Genomic DNA, 25,920 nt, shown 5'->3' on the forward strand with positions numbered 1-25,920 from the left:
GATGCAATGTTGTCTTGGAAATAGTAGATATTCCAGAGTTTTCTGATTTCTGTTTTCCTAGCTTCTCAGTTTAATATGAATACTGACTCGAAAAATTTGCACTCATAGGTTCAATGCAGTAATAATACAACATAATGGCTTGTGAACCATGCTTGCTAAACGATAGATTTTTATTGTTGTTGTTTTAGATTGTAAGCCCTTAGAGGTAAAATTTCTTCCTTTAATTTGTGTGCAGAGCTATGTACACTGATAGTACTCTACAAATAAATGTTAACAATGAGAAAAAAGAGAAAAAAATTGCCCTAGATTCCCTTTCATGGGCTCTGCGAGGAACACACCCTCCATTCTCCAATAAAATGGCTCCCATCAAGTTTTCCATTTTCACCACACACACACACACACACACACACTGCAACTTTTGAAGGGGGGAGGAAATGGTAGGCTGTATCTGGAGCTAATACTCAGCTACAGAAATGACTTCAAATGCTAACACTTATTTCTGGGATAGATCACAGGCAGAACGTACAACTCCCAGATTCAGTCTCTTGGTCAGAGATCTTAGCATGATGAAGAGATGGTTGAATGAACAAATGTGTGTGTAGACTGTGAGCAGGTACACACACTGGGTCAATTACATCTGCAAGAGAAAAACTAACATTCACACAACTAACTGCTCCGTCCCCAACCAGTGGCAGGCACTTAGATTAAAGGTAACAGTGAGAGATCCTTAATAAGCATTTTGATAACAAATACTGTAAGAGTATTCCTCAGCTTGTGCAGAATATTTTTCATACACTTCTAGGTTTTCATTTAGAGCTGAGTGTGAAGCTGTCAGGAAGCACTGAGTTTTAGCATTGCCCTCTTTGGACATGAACCACTGGAAGGAATTATAGGAATTGGTCAGCGTCAGGGAGCCAGCCAGCAATAAATCACACAGAGTAGGTGAAGTTAACTCTTTATAAGAAGAAACAAGGCCTGCTCAGGGGAGACAGGCCTAATGATTACAAGCAACTCTTCTCGGTGGGTCTTGAGGCAATTGCAGAGGCTGAAGATCCCCACCTTCCCACAGCTGCCTAAATCATCTCCTCCCCCCAGCCCTTCACAAGCAAGTTGAGACTCCGTCAACAGGTCTGTTTCTGCTCCTCCCTCTTCATACCTCTTCTGGTCCTGGGAGACCAGTGGGTAGGTTGTCAAAGCAGAAGGGAGAGACACCCATGCCTTTTCACTAGCCTGACCCATGTCTGCCTCTTGACCCTCTTCTCTTGCTTCAGCTTCCGATTCTGGACCTCTCTCTGTCACAGATTCTCCCTGCTCACTAAACCCAGTTACCTCTTCTGCTTCCAAAACCTTCTTCCACCACCATTCTCCTGGCTCTGAGTCTTCTTCCCTTAGGGGTTCCCCAGCTGGTGCCTTCACCATTCCTCTGTGTCCAGCCAGTCCATGACAGTCAGGCACACAAAGGATTTAAAGCAAGGGTGGGGAATCTGTTGTTGGACTCTAAACCCTATCATCCATGGCTATTAGCCATGCTGGGTCGTTATGGTTGTCCCAACAGCTTCAGGAGAGCCAAGGGTTCCCATGATTCAGAAATTAACCACAGCTGGTAGTTGTGTGGTGGAAATAGATAGAGTCCTATTGAATCCCCCATTTTAAAAAATCATAGTTCCCCCCCCCCAAAGCTGCAGGATATAAAATGCCCCGGCAGGAGCAATTATTTACTTCTTCAGCGCCAAGTGACAAAACACAGTAAGCACTAAAAAAAACCTCCCTTTGTTTTTTTTAAAAAAGCCATTTTAATGTATGTGACTTTTGTGCTCCTTCACGAACCATTCAAAATGTTGTTGTCGTTGTTTTTGCCTCACCTTCCATTACTTAGCCTTAATGGCGTGTTTTCTTTGTGATGAGAAGCTACAGCAAAGCATTTCAAAGCCCAGCATAGCTGCTGAAAGAAAACCTTGCAGGCATCCACAGTTAATGGTATTATGTGACTGCTATTGGTCAATAAATGTGTTTCCATATAGAGCTCCTGCACACAGTGAAATCTAATCCCCTCTCGCTCCTAAATTCTTGTGTGTATGGTATTCGGTATCTTGTTCTCTCTTGGGAATTTCTAATATTCCAGTTAGTGTAGCATTGACCTACAACTAATGAGGTATGTAGCTGAAATAAATGGGGATGCTGTCGATAAGGTACAATCTCTTGGAGTAAAACTGTATTAGGAAGGTCTGTTTAGACTCCGCAAGTAACGCAATAACCTAGTGTTAATTTTCACTAAGCCTCACCAAGCAAAAAGACAATCAGCACATTACAAAACAATGTGATACTTGCCTAAGCACAGGGAAGCCTAACATTTAAAAACTAATTAGATTCTCTGATCCAGCAAACGTTTACAGGATTGTGCAATGGATACTTTTAAAAATGCAAGATTAAGTTCCCATTACAATCCAATGGTTCCATTTGCACGGAACGCTAAGACAAACTATGGGTTAGCATGAATGAGCAAGCATGCTCACGTACATTTGGGAGCTGCAATACTTTATTCTATGTATGTTTTAATGTCCTCGAGAACATTTATTCGCCTTTTAGTGCAAACTTCTCCTAATAGACACATGCTTGTATGCAATTTTGCCTTATGGATACATTTTTGCAAAGCAGTTTTCATTAATATAATGCATTTTGATCAGTTATTTTTACAAATAAATGCATTTTTATACAAACTTTAACCTAGCATATACATTTTTGTACACGTTACTTAGCCAGAGATGGGCATTGCAAAATTTGGTAACAATTAAATTTAGATGGTTGTGCTTTGGTTTTCTCTCTCTCTCTCTTTCTCTCTCTCTCTCTCTCTCTGTGTGTGTGTGTGTGTGTGTGTGTGTGTGTGTGTATGTGTGAATTAAGTATGTTTGCCTTTAAATGGAATTGAATTTCTTCCCTATCCTTATATATAGTTTGTTACAAGCTCTCTTTTTTCTGGCAATCTTTTTCCTCTGGCTGACAAATTAATCATTAGTAAAGTGCTGCAGCAGAGGACAAAGATATGGTCAGGTAAAATCTCCCACACCCTCTGAACCTGAGTGACCTCACAACCACCATTAGGTACATCTTTGCAGCGGCAGAGCATATGCCCATGCTGCCCAGGGCAGGTGTGCTCCCCAAGGGGGGCGCGGCACGAAGGGTGCCCTCCCAGGCGCGGGATAGCTGCTTGGGTGCACAGAACAGCGTGTGCGCCCTGCAGCTGGGGGCAGAGCGAGCCGCCCACGGGGGCGCAGCAAGCTGCCCATGGCGGGCATTCGGCACACCACTGGCCCACAACTCCCAAGCCTCTCCCAAGCTGTCAAAGCAAAGGGGGACGGAGGGAATGCCGCTGGCAAAGTGGCACAGCCCCCCCCCCTTACTCGGACAGCTCGGGGTAGGCTTGGGAGTCATAGGAGGGTGGCGTGCCAAATGTCACCCCCCTCAATGAGGGCACCTGGGGCGTACCGCCCCCACCCCCCTTCCTACGCCCCTGCATCTTGGGGAGCTAAGAGTATTATTAGTCAGCTTTTCTGCTTGTGGGGTGGATATAGTGAATGGTCATTGGGAACATTTCCTTTTCATGATGAAAAGAGAACAATTTCAATTTAAAGTTGGTGCTGTGTACTACAAGGAAGCCTAATGATACCAAGCAGCAAGATTAATACTATACCATGCCCCTCATAGGTTGTTAAGTTGGTTTAAAAAGCAACAGAAACACTGGCTTCTTTTTTAAGGGGAATAAAAGATCTCCAGAAATGTTTTGTCTGGCCTTAACTGTTCAGCGGTTGAGATTTCTGCTGCTGAATAATAATCGAGAAATGGAACACTGTTTGCATAAAGGAAGGAACCTGTAAGCAGTTCATGATATATCACATTCTTAATAAATTCTCTATTTTTCATGGAAGGATCCCAGGTGGCACTGTGCATTTTTCCTGGCTTGATATTTTTAATTAAAAGGACACTATGATTTGGTTGTGAAAATTTGGTCCCTAGTGATGGCTAGGATTGAAAACATTAAATACATTATGTCCACCTTACTAGTTATTCCCAACTCTAATTCCACCAGTCTGCTACACACAACTCAAAGTGTGCTAATAGGCCCTGTATGTACAAGACCCTCTTAATGCACAATTGTATAGATAAACTTCATGCAGGTGATTGTGGATATTATATACTGCAATTACTATGATAAAAAATTCCAGAAATAGGTGCCACAATAATCATGCGTGATTTTTGCATGGAACCACCAGTATCCTTAGATGGGATGCATGCACCTATCTGTCTCAAAAGGCACATGGTATTAGTTCAAGATTAGCATCTCAGTTCAGAAGCACTCCTGTGTGAGTGCCTGGAGGCGGTTGGAGGATGGATGGCGGCTAACAGATTGAGGTTGAATCCTGACAAGACAGAAGTACTGTTTTGGGGGGACAGGGGCGGGCGGGTGTGGGGGATTCCCTGGTCCTGAATGGGGTAACTGTGCCCCTGAAGGACCAGGTGTGCAGCCTGGGAGTCATTTTGGACTCACAGCTGTCCATGGAGGCGCAGGTTAATTCTGTGTCCAGGGCAGCTGTCTAGCAGCTCTACCTGGTATGCAGGCTAAGACCCTACCTGCCCGCGGACTGTCTCGCCAGAGTGGTGCATGCTCTGGTTATCTCCCGCTTGGACTACTGCAACGCGCTCTACGTGGGGCTACCTTTGAAGGTGACCCGGAAACTACAAGTAATCCAGAATGCGGCTGCTAAACTGGTGACTGGGAGTGGCCACCAGGATCACATAACACACATCTCTGAGAGATCTACATGGGCTCCCAGTATGTTTCCAAGCACAATTCAAAGTGTTGGTGCTGACCTTTAAAGCCCTAAACAGCCTCGGTCCAGTATACCTGAAGGAGTGTCTCCACCCCCATCGTTCAGCCCGGACACTGAGATCCAGCGCCGAGGGCCTTCTGGCGTTTCCTTCATTGTGAGAAGTGAGGTTACAGGGAACCAGACAGAGGGCCTTCTCGGTAGTGGCACCCACCCTGTGGAACACCCTCCCTTCAGATGTGAAGGAAATAAGCAGCTATCCTATCTTTAAAAGACATCGGAAGGCAGCCCTGTTCAGGGAAGTTTTTAATATTTAACGCTGTACTGTTTTTAACACTTGATTGGGAGCCACCCAGAGTGGCTGGGGAAACTCAGCCAGATGGGCGGGGTATAAATAATAAATTATTATTATTATTATTATTATTATTATTATTATTATTCAGGTGCACACCGGGTTCTGCAATGGCTTTGTGCTCAGAAGCTTGCTTCACTGCATAAATCTCTCTTGCCAGAGCCTTGGGCAAGAAAGTGAAACCCATGGGCAATTCAAATAGCCGCAGAATGCATGGCTAGCCATTCATTTTCTGCCCAAATTGACAGCCCCCCCAAGTGTCCTTCTTTTCCAGGGACAGTCCTGGATTTACAGAAGCCGTCCCGGTTTCTGATTTAATCCCAGAGTATCCCGCTTTTCCTTAGGATGTCCCTATTTTCATCAGAGAAATGTTGGAGGGTATGGATTCTTGCTTGAAAACTTCCTAGTCAACTAGTCCAAACATTGCTTTTATTCATCAATGTACTGGACGATGTGATCAAGGTTATATAGTATTGAGCTCCCAGCACAACAAGCTTCAGTTCATTCCTTCTAGTTCTCTACTGAGTTATTTTTCCTTACTGGGTTAAACAAGCCTATTCACTGGGGTTGCTCTAACAGGATAGAAAATGTGCATTCTACCAACCAAGTGGCCAATAATCACATGAAGTTCCTTCAGTCATGATAATACTAAAAACCAGAGAAAGCTCAACCTTTTTCTCTCTCTCCTAGATTTTGTCCCACATTCTACACACAACTCAGTAATTTAAAAAATATAGTCCTTTTCTGTGTTCATGTTGATATTCCCTTGCACTGAATTGCTTCCAATCTTACCTTCATTCCTTACAAACAAATACACTATTGCTATAAGTACATATGAAGTGGTATGCTTCAAAGAAGACGAAGAAAATACATTTCAACACTGCATTCTTTGAAAGTAATAAGCCGGGAATTTGTTTCACACATATGGCAGTGGTTTCAGGGTAGTTAAGTAGCACCCTTATACATGCTAGTTGGATAACAGAATCCACTGAATCCAGGTTTCAGCTCCAATTTTGCTGCTTTATGACTGAGTCTTCAATAATTTCGCATAACTTCATGAAACTTGTTATAGCTAAAGGAGACTGGTATTTTAATACCATCATTTCATAGATCTCAATGAATCCCTGCCATGGGCTACAGAACTGTGAATTCAACTGCAGGATTGCCTTCATTAATTCTTCATAGCAAAATGTGGCGAATGAGTTTGGAGAGCTCTCATTGGCCTAATGCATTCAATCTTTGCATCCTTCCTCCTTCCTTCTTGTGTATTCCACTTCCCTTAATTTCCGTGTTACACTAAACATAATTTAGATAGTAAATTAGATTATTAGATTTGTTATTATATTAGATAATATAATGTCAGGGACTGTGCTGAGGTGGGCTGCACTGAGGAGGAATGGTTGGAGCCACACCCTCCCCCTGAATTTTCCCAGGAGCAGGAGGACAGTATAGATTTAGAACAGTGGTTTGCAGAGGGACATAGTTCAGAAGGCAGAAGCTAGGAATTACTGGATGGAGAAGAAGCGCTGGGAGAGAGAGAATTAACAGATTCATTGTCTCTGGAAAGCACTCATCTGCTCAGCACAAGGTCAAGAAGGGCAGATAAGGTGGCAGCACAGAAAGCACAGTGGTTACAAGTTCAGGTGACAAGATGCGGTAGTGACGGGGGTAACTAGGGAGGAAGTGGGTGGAACCCTTAACTGGGAGCATCACCGTTCCTAGGAAGGGGATTATTTGTTCTCTCGATGTGATCATTAAAGTTTCTAACTGGAGTTTCTAAGGAGACTCCTTTTCCTTTGTTCTGCTTATCTACTGCCAAAGGGGGGAAGAAGTTAATTCGCTGAAGCCTGACATATAATTACAATATATTATAATATAAATGTAATATATAAATGTATATGAATGTATTTATAACATATAAAAATACACTAATAATAAAATTATTAGTAGAGTTAGGAATAACCTCCAAACCCACGTTTACAAACTGTCCTCAGACTATGGTTTCAAATAATAATTTATGCTTCAAAACATAAATGTATTTGACAGCACCTTGAGACTAGTTTATAATGAGCTTTTTATTGCAAGTTTTTATTATAAGCACGAGCTTTTGTGGGCAACAACCTACTTATTCTGATGTTGAGCAGGAACTGGAGAAAGCAAAGTGGCAAAGTCAGTCTGTTTCCTCTTAATCAGCTTTTAGCATTCCTAAAGGGGTGTTAATAGTACAAGTTATTCAGACAAAATTCTGTAGGAATCCCATTTGGCGGCCTCACAGTCACTATATCTACACAATTTTACCTTCCCAAGAACAATAACAATGAGTGCATGTGCTGCTCTCCTCAGGAGAGGTTTTCCCCACCTGCTGTTATCTCTTCCCACTGTGGAGAGATGCACTTTTTAAAATGGCTGCCTGCACTTAATGCTGCAGATAAAGGAACAAAGGAACCAACTGCTTACTTCTCAAAGGTGTTTTAGAATTCCAAGAATTGCTACATTCTAAGGAGGCTTTGTTGACCCAAGAGAGCAGCATTCCAGCGTAAAAGTAGGGGCTGCAGGAGGATATGTGGCCATATGCAGTGCAGCTACAGAAGAGAGTAGCGATGAAAACACATGGTGAGAAAATATATCTGTTAAGAAGATTCCATAGGAAGGAAGGAAGGAAAGACCAAGCATAGAGCAACATTAGACTGTAAAATCAGGAAAAGAGCTTTGCACATAAATGTTTTCCCTGGTTAGTCATCAACATCTTGAAGTGTCAGCTGAACATTCATTATTATTTGGAAAATGCAATTACACTAATGGAAGTATTAGCTGTTTTTATAGAACACACTTGAACGTGGGTTTATGTACTTGCCCCCGACATTCTTAGAGTGAAATACTTTGCAGTTACATAAAATAAAAATGGTTTTTCAAACTAGACACAAACCACGAAAAGATGCTGTATGTACCGTATTTTTCACTCTATAAGACGCACCAGACCACAAGATGCACCTAGTTTTTGGAGGAGGAAAACAAGAAAAAAAATATTCTGAATCTCAGAAGCCAGAACAGCAAGAGGGATCGCTGCGCAGTGAAAGCAGCAATCCCTCTTGCTGTTCTGGCTTCTAGGATAGCTGTGTAGCCTGCATTCGCCCCATAGGACGCACACACATTTCCCCCTACTTTTTAGGAGGGAAAAGGTGAGTCTTATAGAGCAAAAAATACGGTAATTTCTACATACGGCCAGTAACTTACACAGAATTATCAGTGTTCCGAATATCCCACCACCCTGTTCAGAACAATTTGAAACATGTTGTTGGTATCCCCATTGTGTAGATTGGCAACTGAGGCATGCATCCCGGTCCCACTATCATGTATGCAGCCTGGCTCACACTGAATTGCCTCTGTACTGCATGTATGAACCAACTCATCCATTATGCCAACTCACACAACCAGGCCTTACATACATGCAAAATATGAGCATCACTTATGTACGCAGCACATTTCAAAGAACAGTCATAACAGGTGCGTACCCCATGGGACTTAACCACTTAAAATAAACGCAAGAAACAACAGAGGAAGGAGGCCTGCCTATACATTGGGCAAAAGGGTTCCTGCGCTGCAGGGTGTTGGACTATATGAACTTCATTGACCCTTCCAACTCCACAATTCTATGATTCTATGATTATTTTCTGTGTCCCCTCCTTCCACCCTAAGGAGCCCATATGGGATCGACTGACTTAGTTTGGATTCACCAAGGAAGCCACACATTTGGACCTACAATGACATACTCCTTTTGTACATTCTCTGTGGCAGAATAATATATTTAAAAAATTGAACCATTTTACTTCACAACAGAGCAAAACATAAAACTAATTAATCATGTCCTGCTGAATGCCACTATTATGGATGCTGTGGAGACTTGTCACAGTGGCAGTAAAATATTCATATTCTGCAAACCAATTACAAGGTACAGTAAATCACTTGAAAGTGTTGTTGATGGTATTTAGAGAGAAAAAGGACGTTCTTGTACACACAGCTACCTGAAACAATCATTTCTTTTTGTGGTCTGGGAGGTGAGAAAGACATCTTTAGCAAATACAGGTTCGTGTGTTTGCAGCAATAACGTCCTACACAGATGGCTCACCCTCCTTTCTTGCATTTATCTTCAACTAAAAAACTGCTCTAGGTGAACACTACAGGCAGAAATTTGTTCTGCAACCAAAAAAGCCTCCTGCCCACACACTGACATTAGCACAAGAGTGCTCGCTTTAAGTGCTCACCACCTAAATGAGTGAGTGGGTTGCCACAAGAGAATGGGCTTTTCTGTGGTGGCCCCATGGCTTTGGAATTTTCTTGCTTCAGATCTGCATCATGTTATTACACCAAAGGGATTTTGGAAGGCTCTGAAAACATACGTTTTTATACTAGACTTCCAGATATGTGATTGCTTCATTGGCTGGATTGTATTGTCGTGTTTTGTTTTCACAAATTCGTTTATTGATCATTAACTGCTCACTCATTACTGGGGGTCTTATGTGCTGTAAACTGCTTTGCGTGGGTTTGCCCAGAAACGAAGCTTTAAAATACTATTAAATAAATGAAGAAAATTTCCAACTCTGAGAAAATTCTGGTAATCTGGTTGAGGGTTGCAATTTTATTTTTCCCCATTATTCCACTGAAAGCTGGGTCACACATAGTTGGGGCTATGTGTCTGTGACCAAAAGCTGTATTCTCTCATTGCTGGTTGAACAGCCATGATGTTTGTATCACCCACCGATGTCTCTACTGACACAAACCCAGGAAAAGCGTAGCACTAGTGTAGAGACATTCCACACAAGATGGAGAAGCAGTGGCATTCCAGATGTTGTTCAACTCCAACTCCGACAAGCCAGTTCCTCTATCCCTACTCTAGTTGGTAAGCCCATAAAATACATCATGGAGTCTTGAACAGAGGGAGAGCAGTTTGGAGTTCCAGCCACAGTAATGTATGGGGTTGAGACTAGATATTATGAGAATCACATGGTTGTCACCAAAGTCAGCAATCTCCAACATTGTGCTTGTGAGCTAAATGTGTTTCTGAGAGCATCTAATGCAGGCCTGATGGGGATCTGATACCTTGAAACATGAAGTGCTCTCTTAACTAGAGTCCGGCAACACATTTCGTGGGTAACTGGTATCTCTTTGTGACACATAGACATGCATACCATAGTGACTGTAGTAATTTAGATACATTTCCTTACAAGAAACATGAGGATGGGAGTTTACAGAAGATCCCAAGTGTGTGTGTGTGTGTGTGTGTGTGTGTGTCACCAGAGTGGCTGAAGAAGGTCTTGCAAAAACTAGTTGTAACTGCCAATTAATAAAACCACAATGTTAACTCTAGTCTCAAGATACTGAGCCCAAGTTTATTGCACGTGCCTAAGCAAGCAATACCATATTTGTCGCTCGAAAGGAATGAATTGGACTTTGTATTTTAACATTCCTTTATGAATACATTACAGTACGGTATATGTGGTGATACTGGTAATATTCACCAGCCTGATTTCCTTGATGGTTGCTGTGGAAACAGAAATTAAATAATTTGTGTGATGTTGGACTATAAATAAATCTATGGAAGTGATCTGTCAGGCCTATTGTTTCAAACCACATGATTCCTGGTGTGTTGTGAACATGTGATATAACCATGTGAAGCACAACCTGGACAGCCACAGCTTGTGCAGTGGTGTGTTCTGCAAAGCTTGGCTGCCATCATCAGACAGCACCCAAGGAGAAGAGGGAGGACTGAAACCTGCACAGCACAGGTGACATCACACTATGCCTTCAAAAGACCTGATAAAGTCTTGTGACATCAGTAATATCATTGGAGATATTTGTACATGCAATACAGATGCACAAAAACTGCACAGATTTGGCCTTTTTTGGCTCATGGTAGTGACAACCCATGCATGTACAGTGGTACCTCAGGTTAAGTACTTAATTCGTTCTGGAGGTCCGTTCTTAACCTGAAACTGTTCTTAACCTAAAGCACCACTTTAGCTAATGGGGCCTCCTGCTGCCGCTGCGACGCTGGAGCACGATTTCTGTTCTCATCCTGAAGCAAAGTTCTTAACCTGAGGTATTATTTCTGGGTTAGCGGAGTCTGTAACCTGAAGCGTATGTAACCTGAAGCGTATGTAACCAGAGGTACCACTGTATAGCATACAGACACTCATACACACACACACACACACACACACACACACACTATAAAGTACAGTTGATCAACTATAACAATTTACATAGGCCATGAACTGCCAGTGGTTGTAGGAACACTTTTGCAACTTAAGACTGTTTTAAATGCCATTGTAGAAAATGAATGTCTTGCTAACCCATTTGGACCAAGCTATAATAAGGTTGTAAGGCACAGTTGTGGTGGTGGTTCTTCTTTTTTAAAAGTTCCTTTTGGTGTTTGATCTCTCTGGATTCCACTGCTCTTCCCATGCTTGGACATCTGCTCCAACAAACCTGACTTGCTTGCTCAAGATAAGAAAGATTCTCACAAATTTTGCCAACTATATCAATTTGTTCCTGAGTCTAAAAAGGTAAATTGTTTCAGCTATAACTGAAAGTGTGCTTCAGTGTTCAGTGAATCAGTATTATTGCTACTGGAGTGAGAGATAAGAGACTATAACAGGACTGCGGAAGAGTATCTAGAGTCCAGTAGATGTAAATTAATGGTTGAATAGGATGAGCACACTTCGCCCAGAAGGGGAGAATATGATCCATAAACCTCCCTACTCCCCTGTATATTTTTAATGACTTGTCCCAAGACAACTTTAAAGTTATGGCTATATAGTAAAAGGAAACTTTCTTAACATTTGGAAGATTTTGCGGCTTAGCCTATTGATACTTTTAATAAATTACTAATTACTAATCCTTTATGCATGACCCAAAGAATAAGAAGCAGTTTCAAAGAATAACCTTGTGTGCTTTTTTGTTGGAGGCAAAAAGGAGATAGAAGGTAGGAGTTTCCAAAGCGAGACAAATAAAGGGTGATGAATTTGGATGTCTGTCAATGAGTCTCTTAACAGAAACATGTTAAATGTGTGTGGGTGTGGGTGTGCATCAGTTCTTTTGTGGGCTGAATAACAAGGCAGATTTGGTGATTATAGGGTCTTCCTCCCCCTTCCAGAAGCAAAACACAATGTCAATAATCCCTTCCCACCTGAGTCAGATCAGGATCCCCACAAAGCCATGTGTCATTCTGTTGTTTCTGTCCTTTTCGGCATCTTCTGTCCTCTACTTTTCAGTACCTCCAGGTTCCTCAAGGTTTGAGGGCTTTGCAAGAAATGAGGCTGTCCAAAATGTTGCCTGCGGAGCACTATAGTTAAAGAACAGCAGTGGATAATTATTATTATTATTTTACCAAATGAGCAATGACTCTGGTGTGAGATGTAAATGTTGTTGAACTGGTTGGGAACAGCTACCATGGTGCTATCAAATTCAATATAAATGTAAATTAGGGTTGCCATATTTCAAAAAGTGAAAATCCAGATACAAAACTTTTACCCACAGTTTTTGGCAAAATTGATGTTTGTTGGCTATTTTTCAGGAAAATCGGCAAAAACAACACTGCCAACATGGCAGTTGCCATACATCCGGATTTTCCAAGACATTTTGCCTATTTCCACCCAGACACTGCTTCTGACTGCAGTATTCCGGGTACCTCCAGGAAATTCTGGGTGTATGGCAACCCTAAAATGTACAATTGCCAAGAAAACACAGCACAGTCATATTTGACTTCAGAAGAGATTCTCCCTCCCTCATGAGGGGATTGGCGAAAAGGAGGTTAAAAGGTAAAATCAAGAGGGTCAAATCTCTTTAAAATGCTTGAGAGTCGTTTAAAACCAAAGTATTAGAAGCCTAGCTAGAATGTATACCATAGATCAAATCCAGTACACAGCCATAGTGTTTGCTGTAATCACAAAGGTGACAAATATTTGTACATTACAGCTAGCTAGTCAAAAAGGCATGTGCATTGTGTGATTTATTTAAACCCTTTAAAACTATGAAAACAAAAGAAATCTGAAAATGGGGGTGGGTTTGCTTACAAAACGCATTTCATTATCTCTTTGTAATGCTGGTGGTTATTCCTCTTTTACTGGTTCATTCAACAGTTTGCTTTTAATCATTTTGTTTTATTATTTTTAATTCAGCACTATGTAATGGCATATGCTATAAGCCATGAATCAGGGAGCGACTAATGACTAAAACTCGTACAGTTATTCTCTTTTGCTCTGTCTATTATTTTGCTGCAGCCACAACCCAGTATACAACACAAGAGTAGATTCAAATGGAATCACCATATGCCAGCCTGAAATGGAAAACTGATGATTGATTATACATCTTGTGATGGTATTACCCCTAATCAAAAAGTGATGTGACAGCCTTGACTGAATCTGGGTGCAAGAGAAATTATGTGAAGGGTTATAGCTCAGGGGTAGAGCATCTGCCTTGCCTACAGAAAAACCCAGGTTGAATCCTCAGCATCTCTAGGTATCAGGTTTCCGGGAATCCTATGCCTCCCATGGTGGGATGCCAAGAAGCAGATAAACAAGAAGAGTTCTTACCAAGTAGTTTATTCAATATTCACAGAGAGAGACAAAGGAATGCAGTCTCTCTTAGATAATGGTGTTGTTCCAAGTAAAGTCTCACACCCTCAGTCCCTCCCATTCTACATCACCCCTACACCAGCTGATCTGTGCTTTCTGCCTCTGAGCTTTCTGTTCTACTATTCTCAAGGCACGCCTGGTCCTGGGAGATGCGGGGCCAGGAAGGCTTTCTAGAGACACTGAGTCTGTTAGCTGTCTCTGCCCTGGTGCTTCTCCTTCCTGCTGTTCTCTCAATATTTCCCAGCTCCTCCCCTCTGCAGCCTCTGAGCTATGACCTTCTGCAAACCACTGTCCTAAATCTATACTGTCCTCCTCTTCTTGGGAAGGTGGAGGGGGCGGGGTTTCCCACCATTCCTCCTCAATCCACCCCTGACACTAGGTAGGGCTGGAAGAGACTCCTCTCTGAAATCCTTGAGAGTCAGTGGCTGCCAGTGTAGACAATACACCGGGGCTCTGACTCAGAATAAGGCTGCTTCCTATGTTCCTATATGACTGAGAAGACAACCAGACCTTCCAAGTGTCCCTATTTTCCAGGGATAGTCCTGGATTTACAGAAGCCTTCCTGATTTCTGATTTGATCCCAGAATGTCCTGCTTTTCCTTAGGACGTCCCTATTTTCATCGGATAAATGTTGGAGGGTGTCGTAGGATGTCCCTATTTTCATCTAAGAAATATTGGCGCATATGGAGTTATGCGACACCCCCCCCCCCGAGCCAAGGAAATAAGTAACTATACAACCTTTAGAAGACATACAAAGCCCTTTATAGGGAAGGTTTTTTTAAAAAAATGTTTAATGTTTTTATATGTGTTGGAAGAGTAGCTGGGGGAACCCAGTCAGACGGGCAGGGTGTAAATAATAAAACTATTACCATTATTCTGGAATATGACGTCCCTGTTTTCATAGGATAAATGTTGGAGGGTATGTATACTCAAATTTTGAAAAGCTCCTGCCCTAAGTTGCATGTGATCTAATAACCCAGGAAGCGAGGTGGCTGTGGAGGTCAATAATATTTACCCGACCTGTGCTTGAACATTGGGGAAAGGGTAGCTCTTCATTAAAAGTACAAGTCACACACCCTGATTCTCTCCTCCTGCTCCCAATTTAGCCACTTTGTGACTTTCCTACAGCCTTCTAGAACAGTTACTAAGCAGATCATCACAAAATGTGAATGGAGTTGGGCTCCTTCCACCTGCCAGTCAACCACCACACCAGACCAATCCTGTATGTTAACAAGCAGAGCACATCTGCTTGGGCTACCTTCATTTTCATAAACTGCCAACTTCCCATTCAAACAAATGAGAGCTGTTTTTTCTAATGCCCCGTTTGGATCAGGACCATAGCAAGGTTAAAATCTCCCTATCCTCATATCCTCAGGGTCCTTATCTGGCAATTTGTGACTTGAAAAGCTTGCACTCGAGGATGAACTACATGATAAACGTTGCATGTAGTTTGGTCCTCGTGAAAGCAAATGAGAGCGCCGAGTCCAGGGATCAGCAAAACGAGGCAGTAAAGATAGAGATAATGCATTGCAGACAGTCAAAAATCCTCTTAGCACAATGCTGCTGAATCAAGGTAATCATCGCAATATCTGGTGTTCTGTTCTGCTCCAGGTAAGCACTGATAATAAGAAACAATGAAAAACAGCTTCCTAGCTGTGGAATATATGCCATAAATAAAGCGTGGGCTCTGCCTCTGTACCTACAGGGGAGAATAGGTCTGTTGTCAGGGCCAGCACACCTGTGAGATAGGGTGAGGAGCCGCTATGGGCAGCAGAAGACCCCCTTGGGTACCTTACTATGTGACTGAGAACTATCAAACCGTTCTTTCCTTATTCATCTTCATCCTCTTCCTAGAGGGTAGAAGCATGGTTTGTCTCAGAAAAAGCGGTGAATAACTATGAAACTATGAAATTTGCTTCCACAGAATGTGGGGAGGGCCATCAACATGGACCGCTTTAGAAGGGGATTGGACAAATTCATGGAGGATAAGCCTATCAACGGCTAACTAGAGGGCCAGGGAACCTTTTTTCAGCCTGAGTGGCATGTTAAATTCTGGGCTACCTTCCAAGAACCCCATGCCAGTGTGTGGAGCAATGAGTGCAATATTTGTTGTTGTTTAGTCGTTTAGTCGTGTCCGACTCTTCGTGACCCCATGGACCAGAGCACGCCAGGCACTTCTGTCCTCCACTGCCTCCCGCAGTTTGATCAAACTCATGCTAGTAGCTTCAAGAACACCATCCAACCATCTCATTCTCTGTCGTCCCCTTCTCCTTGTGCCCTCCATCTTTCCCAACATCAGGGTCTTTTCCAGGGAGTCCTCTCTTCTCATGAGGTGGCCAAAGTATTGGAGCCTCAGCTTCACGATCTGTCCTTCCAGTGAGCACTCAGGGCTGATTTCCTTCAGAATGGAGAGGTTTGATCTTCTTGCAGTCCATGGGACTCTCAAGAGTCTCCTCCAGCACCATAATTCAAAAGCATCAATTCTTCGGCGATCAGCCTTCTTTATGGTCCAGCTCTCACTTCCATACATCACTACTGGGAAAACCATGGCTTTTACTATACGGACCTTTGTTGGCAAGGTGATGTCTCTGCTTTTTAAGATGTTGTCTAGGTTTGCCATCGCCTTTCTCCCAAGGAGCAGGCGTCTTTTAATTTCGTGACTGCTGTCACCATCTGCACTGATCATGGAGCCCAAGAAAGTAAAATCTCTCACTGCCTCCATTTCTTCCCCATCTATTTGCCAGGAGGTGATGGGCCCAGTGGCCATGATCTTCGTTTTTTTGATGTTGAGCTTCAGACCATATTTTGCGCTCTCCTCTTTCACCCTCACTAAAAGGTTCTTTAATTCCTCTTCACTTTCTGCCATCAAGGTTGTGTCATCTGCATATCTGAGGTTGTTGATATTTCTTCCGGCAATCTTAATTCCGGCTTGGGATTCATCCAGCCCAGCCTTTCGCATGATGAATTCTGCATATAAGTTAAATAAGCAGGGAGACAATATACAGCCTTGCCGTACTCCTTTCCCAATTTGGAACCAATCAGTTGTTCCATATCCAGTTCTAACTGTAGCTTCTTGTCCCACATAGAGATTTCGCAGGAGACAGATGAGGTGATCAGGCACTCCCATTTCTTTAAGAACTTGCCATAGTTTGCTGTGGTCAACACAGTCAAAGGCTTTTGCATAGTCAATGAAGCAGAAGTAGATGTCTTTCTGGAACTCTCTAGCTTTCTCCATAATCCAGCGCATGTTTGCAATTTGGTCTCTGGTTCCTCTGCCTCTTCTAAATCCAGCTTGCACTTCTGGGAGTTCTCGGTCCACATACTGCTTGAGCCTTCCTTGTAGAATTTTAAGCATAACCTTGCTAGCATGTGAAATGAGTGAAATTGTGCGGTAGTTGGAGCATTCTTTGGCACTGCCTTTCTTTGGGATTGGAATGTAGACTGATCTTCTCCAATCCTCTGGCCACTGCTGAGTTTTCCAAACTTGAGTGCAATATTACCTTCACACAATTGCACAGTAGGCGAGGTTCTACACAGCTCTGTCCTCCATCCAGGCAAGAGGCATTATTAAAGTTCAAGTACACAAATGTGTGTGAAGCAGGGCTAGTGAAGGGTGTGGTCTAGGGAGAGGGTGAGTGGCCTGGAGAGAGTTCCAAGGGCCAGGCAGAGAGGTCTCCAGGGCCACATTTGGCTCCTGGGTTTGAGGTTCCTCACCCCTGCTATACCTCCAGGATCAGATACAGCATGACTCTAGGAAAAATCATTTGTTTCTGGCATGAGTGAAAGGACTGCCAATGAGTCATTGGGTAGGGGGGAGGGGGACTCCAGCTTAATCATTCCCCTTGTTTGTGGCTTGCAGTCAGAAAAGCAGCAGGTCAGATATTTCTCTCTACAATTTGTGCAAATGTCTATAAAGTACACACATGGGACTAGATGGCCTAGTAAGAATTCTTCCCACCACCCATGGCACTAAGTTAGGCCAGTCACTAATTTTGCCCCCCACCACTCTTTTCTTATGGAGAAGAAAAGCCCAAACCTCCAAGTTCCCGACTTATTTTGCTACCCAGAAAGGCAGAGGGAGGAGGGTACTGGAGGCAGCAAAGATTGTCCCAGAATTGACATGGGTGGATGAGACGAAAGAGTAAAGCAGTTTTAACCAGCCTTAGTCAATCCTTGCATCCTCAGGTAACAGAGAGAGGCAGAGGGAGGGGAGAGGTTTTGATGTGGATTTGGGTGAGAAGAATGGTGTGGACCTCCAATCCTAAACTCACCAGAAACTGCTCAGCTTCTGGACAATAAGCTGAAACAAAATGCGTGCACATATCTTCCTTTATAGACATAAAAATGTAAGGTTGTCGTCACGCAGCCCTCTGGGGATCTTTAAATAAAGCAGGGGTGGAGGAACACAGAAGAGCTGTGAGGGGCTGAAGGGGCTTTGAGGATATGTGGGGCTTGAAGGAAGTGATTATATGGGGTTTGAAGGAGCTGTGAAGGGCGGCAGGTTTGGGTGTGGTGTTGGGAGTTGGGAGTTGGAAAGGGGGTGGGCTTAGCTGGGGTGTGGGCAGGTGGGGTTGATGAACAACACAAGCAAGAGTGGAAGCCCTGTATGTATGTGTGTCCTTTTTTTCCTTTTGCAAAACAGGTGGTTATTTATTATATAGATTTTCATGCCCTATTCCCATCTCCATCTTTAAACCAGCAAAATTTCTGCCTGAGCATATTTTATCAGAACAGGCAAAACAGTTTCTCCACTGCAGTATCCCTGACAATGGCTAATAATGACAAGAAAATTCATCTTCTGTTTAAATTCCTGAGTGCTATACTGCATATACCAGGGAGGTATTCAATAGCTTTCTGTGCTGCTAGAAAAAAAAATTGCCTCAGCCAATTCCTTTTATTATTATTCTGTCTTCCACATATCATTGCCAACGAGTGGCAGAAAATGAGTAAAGTCCCCTGACTAAAATGACTTTCCTACTTTTCTGTCACACACACACACACACACACACACACACACACACACAAATAAAAATCTGCCCACTCAGGGCTGGTCTGGCAGCCAAGCTGCAGTTCTCTGCTTAGGGTTATTTTCAGAGTGAAAACAGGATTTTCAAGGTCAGTGCCGTTAGTTAACACAGTCCTCAGACAATACGGCTTCTGCTCCCATTGCTGTTACTGCTTCAGTTTTATAAATGTTAACTTAATTGTCAACACTTTCCCCCACTTTTTTTATATACTGGCACATTTCCAAAGGCTTGTTAAATAAATACATTTCTCTCTAGAACAAACTTTTTCAGAAATGGAAGGAATGACTTTCAGAAGCAACCAGCATTTTCCCACAAGTCTGAATACCACAACTGGGCCTCTTTTAGTTAAGGGGCAGAATTAGCAAAAAACATTGAGTAATAGCCAATGTTAGATTAGACTCATTGAAATCAATAGACTTAGATAATTTAGGGCCATGGGTTTCAGTGAGTCTACTCTGAGTATGACTTAGTTGGATATCTCATTGTTTTGCCTATAATTAAAATCAAGAGAAATATAAGAACATACATACATTCAGGGCCAAGCCTACCATGAGGCGGATACTTGGAGTGGCAGCAGCCCCCAGCTGTTCCTCCTGAACATCTCCTACTCTCAACCATTCCCCTGTGTTCACATGGCCTGGCCTACCCGCTTCGTATGGCCTGCTGCCTCAGATGTTCAGTCCAGTCAGCTTCTGTACATGGAGTGAAGAAGGGCACCTGTCAGGAGCAAGTCAGCAATAAATCACACAGAGTACATGACGTTAACTCTTTATTCAAGGAAACAAAGTTGACTCCGGAGACCAGGCCTAGTGAGCACAGCTACTTGTCCTGGTCAATCTTGCCCCTATGAGGGAGTTGTGGGGGAATGGAGGTACCTGCCTTCCCACAGTTGACTAAATCTCTTCCTTCTCTGGGTCCTTCCCAAGCAATCTGAGACTCTGTCACCATGCCTGTCTTTGCTCCTCCCTCTTCATACCTCCTCTGGCTCTGGAAGCCTAACCCATCTCTGCCTCTCCAACCTCCACTTCTGCCTCTGATTCTATACTGCTCTCTGCTGCAGACTCTTCCTGCTCACAAAACCCTGCTATCTCTTCAGTTTCCGACACCTCCTTCTGCCAGTCTGCTCCCTCTTCTCCCTCTGACCACTCATCGTCGTCCCACCACCAATCCCCTGGCTCTAAGCCTTCTTCCCTTCCCACTCCTCTGCATCCAGCCAGTCCATGACAACACTATCTTTTCCTTTGTTTCGGGCATCAGAATTCCTTAGGCTGGTCCTGTGTACGCTTACTTTCAATTGTGTCTTTATAATGTATAGGCATGCATGAATGCTTATATTTAAGCTCAGACCAATAATCCAATGGATACAAGGGACCTTCACCAACTAGCCCCAGAACATTTCAGTGTTAAGTGTTCCTGCCAGTCCATATGGCCACAGTACATGGTATCATTCTTGGGTGCCTGAAAAAACAAAAGAAGCTAAGTGGCTTCAGAAACTAGTGAATGGCAAACATTTCAGCATACTACATTGAACTGCATGTCCAGAGGCGATCATAGTTAATCAAATTACTCAGAGGTACCTTAGGAGAGTGCCTAGGTCATCAGTTTCTAAGGAACAGCACTTTTACTAGGATGTAAAGATGGGAAGGATTTGCCCCGCTTAGCACTGCTCTATAGCATAGGCTTATTTATTTAGGGCAGTGAAAGGGATTTGAGAATGTGTTGCACTTCTTTGAGGGGCTGTGAACCATTTGGGGACAGTGGACACATTTGGAATTTTAAGGAAAGTGCTGTGGGTGCCAGTCACAAAATGGCTACCATGCAGGCAGGACATAACACAAAATGGCTGCCAAATGAGCACAAAGAGACACAGTAACACAAAATGGTGCAAGCTTGCTCTCTTGTTCAATGGGAAAAGGGGCATCTACACCAGCTACTGCTGCAGTCACAGAAAGGAAGGTGGAGATTGCAGCTATACTACTGTAGATAATTGAGAATACTTTCTCCAAAAATATTGGCTTTCTGTTTCTTTCCTCGGCTATTTTTCTCATAATATATCTGTTATCCTGCCCTTTCTTCCATTCAGTATTGGGTCTCTATGTCATCATGAGACTCGGTTTTGTAATGTGCTTGTAACTGCTGTCAAGACTGGGAATGACTTGGGAATGACATTGTTGATTCCCAGCATTAGCATTCATTTCAGATTCTGCAAAAGTCAAAAGTGTCAGCGACAACAAAATCATTTTGCTGCTTTATAAACATGGCATTGTGTTACCTGCCTTGTTGCGGTTATGACTTGAACGGACCCCTAACTATGAACTGAGAGGCCATCCAGTAATTAATGCATTTGATGACAGCTCCCATAATAGACAACTCAACTCTGTAAGCCCAAGCTATTATAATAGCAAAGCATTATCTTATTTCCATTGCAATGAATATTTCTTTTTTTCAAAAGGAGAAATGTCACATGCCTGTCTACTTGTTCTAAACAACACACACAGAAAAGGTCCTGCATGATAAGTAGGCATCACAGTTTCACCTCAGAAGTGAAGTTCAGGCGTTCTGCTGTTTTTCAAATTGGAGGGCATCGGTGAAGGCAGTGAGTGATTATCCAACTAAGTCATATTGGAGTAGACCTATTGAAGTCCATTGACTTAAGTCCATGAATTTTAACAGATCTGCTCTGAGTACGACTAATGTTGAATATCACACTCTGTGCCCAAGACAAATGTGGTGTCCCTCCCACCCACCCACACATAAACACCCACACTCCAATTTTCCACACAGAAGCCAACCAGACTGGCAGTCGACCATGACTTCAGCACTGGCAGAGGGACAGCATCCCCCACCAGGCTATCCTAGGGAAGGAATGAGGAGCCTGTGGCCTTCCATATGTTGTGGACTCAAAATTTGGTAGGTCCCCAGGCCCCCCCAGAGATGGTGCAGATGAGCTACACCCTCCAATGCCTCACTACTGTTCTCCACCACCTCAGCCATCTGCTCCCATAGCAGCCTCACTCCCTGCAATGCCCTGGGATGGAATTTAAATGAAATACATGGATGAAAAGTGTTACAATGTTTTGATGATTGGTTGTCTACTCTAAGCTCTTCTTCCAGAAAGGTAGAATGTAAACAAAGTACAAGATCCCCCACTATCCCACCCTGTCTTCTTTTATGGTGTAACAGAAAGGAAGTTGAGGAAGGGAATTCAGGGCTATTCTGGACAGCCTGTTTATTGAGCTATCATCCTGAATGCTTTCACAAAGGTTGCACAGAAGTTATATTTTGTTTCCACTCTTTATTGAGCATACATTCAGATTTGTTTTCAGGGATGTTATACGACTAAAAACTAATTTGTTTGCAAAGAGGTTATAAAGTTTCCTGCCAATCGATCATTATCCCACTTCTTGCCCATCACTTTTCTAATTGCACAAGTCAAAAAGTATGTTTGTTGTGGCAGAGCGCGTGGATCCACTTCAGCTGTGCAACCTAAATTTCTGCTAAGCAACTGAATCCTTCCCACAAAATAGTGACAGCCTGAAGGAAACCTGGTCTTCTTTCTGGATAGTTCAGGGTGGGGCAAATTCTTCTTCCTGCTTGTCTCTTCTTCCCTAGGGTGGGGAGGTGTCTGGGAAATGTGAACTGAGATGTTTCTCCTCTAATTTGCTTTGTAAGCTTTCTGGATGTAGTACAACTGGAAGCCTTTCCCTTTGACTGCATCATTTATTGACCCCACAGCCATATTTTGTGATACTACACTGGTGCATCAGTCAGGAAAGGTATCTTAAATATATATTTACTGCTGCAGCAAGACATTAAAGAGAGGCTGTGAGGGCGTCCTCCCCTCCTCTAAAAACCCAGGTTTTCATCAGTGACTACCAATACTGATCAAGCTATTAAAATGGGGAACAAGTCTCAGAATTATCTTCCTTCACTGTATGCTCTGTTTCAGTAACAAAGAAAGGCGATGCATTAAAAGCTTAGAACTATGTGCAGCACATGTTGAATATCAATGCTGAAACGTGATCCTGAGGAATAAGTGAAACAGGTGAAACAAACTTTCCTTGCATATTTCAGTGGAGAAAACCATACCCAGTTTCAGTCAGAAGAAATAATTAGCTGCTTGTTTTGCTAAACTTATTTCTTTTGCCCCCTTCTACTCTGAGGCAGACATTCTGGCTAGAATTCTGTAATCAAAGTTGTCTGATGTGCAGAAGCCATTGCCCATTCCTCCAATATTAGGGCTGGTTTAAACATTATATATAAGGGTGGTAGTGGCTTTAAATATTTCCATGTGGTGTCTGTTCAACTGTTTCAACATCCGCAAATGTACGATGCTGCCTTATACCAACTCAGAGCATTAGTAAAGTCACCGAGTGTGTGCCATGGCTGCAGCATGCTTCTCTCCTCTTTCTCTTACGCGGCATCCCTGTCAGGGAAGGATGCAGTTTTCCACCTCCCAAACCTGCTGCCTGGGGTACTTGCCCCCACCGTCCCCTCACTCATAAATCTAGGTCTGCACCAGTAGCTCAGTAATGTCTACTGCAGGTATATCTCACCTTTTGAATGCAAAAGGTCTCAGTTCAATCCATTAAGTCCTACCTGAAACCTGAAGAACTTCTGCCAGGGAGCACGGACAATGCTGAGCTAAATGAACCAGTGGTGTAACTAAATAGAATGTGATTTTCTATGTTCCCAGCACCATACATGCGCTCCTTTAAATGGATGTGCACAAGACTGAACATGGCATATAGACTTCGGTTCTCTTGAATTCTTGGGGGGTTAAGAAATCTGCAGAGCAGCAGGAGTGCACATGTCAATATCCCTCCCCCTACGTCCGCCATCTCACTGGCTCATCTCAGGCCTTTGCAAGGTGAATGGGGCTTCCACTGAACATGCTTAGAAGTCTTTGCGTGATCAGAAATCCTGATTATCAGGATTCCAGATCTTGCAGAGCCTTCTAAGCGTGTTTGGTGGAATGTGCATAGAAGCCAGCTACAGGCCTTTATGTGCAACACGCAAAGGTGTGGGAGTTGCTGGAAAGCATGAGCATAACCAATACCACAGTACAGATGCTTTTGTTCTTCTGGGATTGCTAAGTATGGCCACTGGTAACAGTATTAATTCATCTCCAAATAAGGAACAGAATATATTTTATTTTAACAAAATAAATGGGAATGGTTGCCATGGTAAAGACAGCTGTAGTCGCAGAAGTTGATGTATTGATGTCGGGGTTAAGACTTTCTGTGCTACTGACAGTACAGTGATATAGGCATTGTCCGTGATAGTTTGTTATTTTCTTTACATATGAATAATGAAAGACAGATTAAATGTTGTTGTTTTTTAAGCACTAATACCAAACTATGATTTAGTGCAAGGGTGGAGAGCCTCTGACCTACAAGCCAGTCTTATCCCACCAGCTGATGAACAGCGTTATTGAACTACAATTCCCATGGCCATACTGGCTAGGAGTTGGAGTCTAACATAATTGGAGGGCCATAGGTTTTCTGTTACAGTGGTGCCTTGGTTCTCAAACTTAATCTGTTCCAGAAGTCCATTCCAAAACCAAAGCATTCCAAAACCAAGGCCCACTTTCCCATAGAAAGTAATGCAAAGTAGATTAATCCGTTCCAGACTTTTAAAAACAACCCCTTAACATGAATTTTACTATTTAATGAGACGATTGATCCATAAAATGAAAGCAATCAATGTACTACAGTCACACAATCAATCGATCAGAAGCTGAACTGGGTTCCACACAGTCACAAAAACAAAAGAGCCGCAAAAACAGAAAATAAATAGCAAAATCAGACAGACCTCAGCGTAACACTCAAAATGGAAGTGTGGCACTCAAAGCAGAGCATGTTTGGCTTCCAAAAAAAGTTCGCAAACCGGAACACTTACTTCCGGGTTTGCAGAATTCGAGTTCCGAGTTGTTTGAGTACCAAGGCGTTTGAGAACCAAGGTACCACTGTATATCATTTTCTATTATATTGCTGTTGTTGTCAGTGCTATTTTTCTAGAAAAAGCGGTGCCAGAGCCCATCATGAACCTCTCTCTTGTTCTTTTAGAATGGCGCTGGAACCTACCTGAGAGATGCCAGAACTGAGTTCTGATGAGTTCGAGCTAGAAAAAAAGCCCTGTTCCTTATCACAAGCGCCAACTCAGGCCAATTCAACCCCCTCTGCCCAGTATGCAAGGACAGGGTTGAGCCCCCACCCCAATCTGGGGTGGGGGAGCCCTGTTTGTTGTTATTATTCTTATATTTATTTATACCCTGTCTTTTTCCCTGATGGGACTCACGGCGGCTTACAGATAAAAATAACACCTGCTATAAAGTTGAAGAAGAAAAAAGGAATAATACAAAATTATATATAATGTATGTATGTGTATATATATACAGTGGTACCTCAAGTTACATACGCTTCAGATTACATACGCTTCAGGTTACAGACTCCGCTAACCCAGGAATAGTACCTCGGGTTAAGAACTTTGCTTCAGGATGAGAACAGAAATCGTGCTCCGGCGGTGCGGCGGCAGCAGGAGGCCCCATTAGCTAAAGTGGTGCTTCAGGTTAAGAACAGTTTCAGGTTAAGAATGGACCTCCAGAAGGAATTAAGTACTTAACCCTAGGTACCACTGTATAGCGAGAGAGAGTATATATTGTATACAAGTGTCTCTGTCTTAAGTTGTGAAGTATTCAAGGGTATATAACGGCCACATTACAGCTGAGTAGCTGGCTCTGTTATATTCACCTTGCTCTGTACTAAAAATAATAACTCTTCAATTACTCATCCGTGTTCCTTTTTCTCAAAGGCAGGGTGAATGGCTGGCTGTTGCCTTAAAGCAGCCCCCCTCCCCTTCCTTTTGTTACCACTGGATGATGTTTGTAGTTTTGTTTTTGCCCTGGGCCTTCCAACCATCTGGCCTTTGCATTCTAATCTTGAATTGCCATCAGTCACAGAGTGTCACAATAACTCACTTCCTGGGCTGGTGTTTGAGAGAAACTTGAATTCATTTCGGTTGATCTTTCACAACAGAGGCAGCTGGAATAAGTGCCGTTCCTTTGCATGTTGCATCCTCTTTCT

The 25,920-nt window shown here is 42.9% G+C and overlaps 2 long non-coding RNA genes across 2 annotated transcripts; both read right to left on the reverse strand.

Moving 5' to 3' along the window:
• Positions 1-6,238: 6,238 nt before the first annotated feature.
• Positions 6,239-7,630, reverse strand: LOC309541787. Its single transcript, XR_014223933.1, has 2 exons — positions 7,535-7,630; positions 6,239-6,471 (listed from the first exon to the last, which is right to left on the reverse strand). It is a non-coding gene; the product is annotated as an uncharacterized lncRNA (long non-coding RNA).
• Positions 7,631-10,485: 2,855 nt separating this feature from the next.
• On the reverse strand, positions 10,486-13,870 carry LOC309541785. Its single transcript, XR_014223931.1, has 3 exons — positions 13,767-13,870; positions 12,362-12,517; positions 10,486-10,714 (listed from the first exon to the last, which is right to left on the reverse strand). It is a non-coding gene; the product is annotated as an uncharacterized lncRNA (long non-coding RNA).
• Between the last annotated feature and the right edge of the window lie 12,050 nt (positions 13,871-25,920).

This window comes from Podarcis vaucheri (genome assembly GCF_965113315.1).
Source record: "Podarcis vaucheri genome assembly, chromosome: 10".
Lineage (NCBI taxonomy): Eukaryota > Metazoa > Chordata > Lepidosauria > Squamata > Lacertidae > Podarcis > Podarcis vaucheri.